Raw genomic sequence first — 298 nt, 5'->3', positions numbered from 1 at the left:
CCCCTCAGCCTCCCAAAGGCGCGGGATTATAGGCTGAGCCACTGAGCCCGGCTGTCTTTCTTATTAAAGATACTGATGTGGGGCAATGACTGACAGCTCTCCTTTTGTTTTAGTCACATAATGCCAAAGTCTGTGGGGCAGAGAGTTCCAGAGTACAGTGTTCACGCTGCAGGTAGGCAGGACACGGATAATTTCAGGTGGTACTCACTGTCAAATTTTTTTTTTTTTAATCCCTTTTTATTTTTTTTGAGTTGGAGTCTCACTCTGTCACCCAGACTGGAGTGCAGTGGCCGCTCCC

The 298-nt window shown here is 47.7% G+C and overlaps 1 pseudogene; it reads left to right on the top strand.

Annotated features, from left to right (window-relative positions):
* The first annotated feature begins 120 nt into the window (after positions 1-120).
* LOC103258386 overlaps positions 121-298 on the top strand; it is an 8,666-nt pseudogene continuing 8,488 nt past the window's right edge.

The sequence above is a fragment of the Carlito syrichta genome, unplaced genomic scaffold, assembly GCF_000164805.1.
Source record: "Carlito syrichta isolate Samal-C Ts95f unplaced genomic scaffold, Tarsius_syrichta-2.0.1 Scaffold302085, whole genome shotgun sequence".
Classification (NCBI taxonomy): Eukaryota; Metazoa; Chordata; class Mammalia; order Primates; family Tarsiidae; genus Carlito; species Carlito syrichta.
This window is presented reverse-complemented; position numbering and strand designations above follow the sequence as displayed.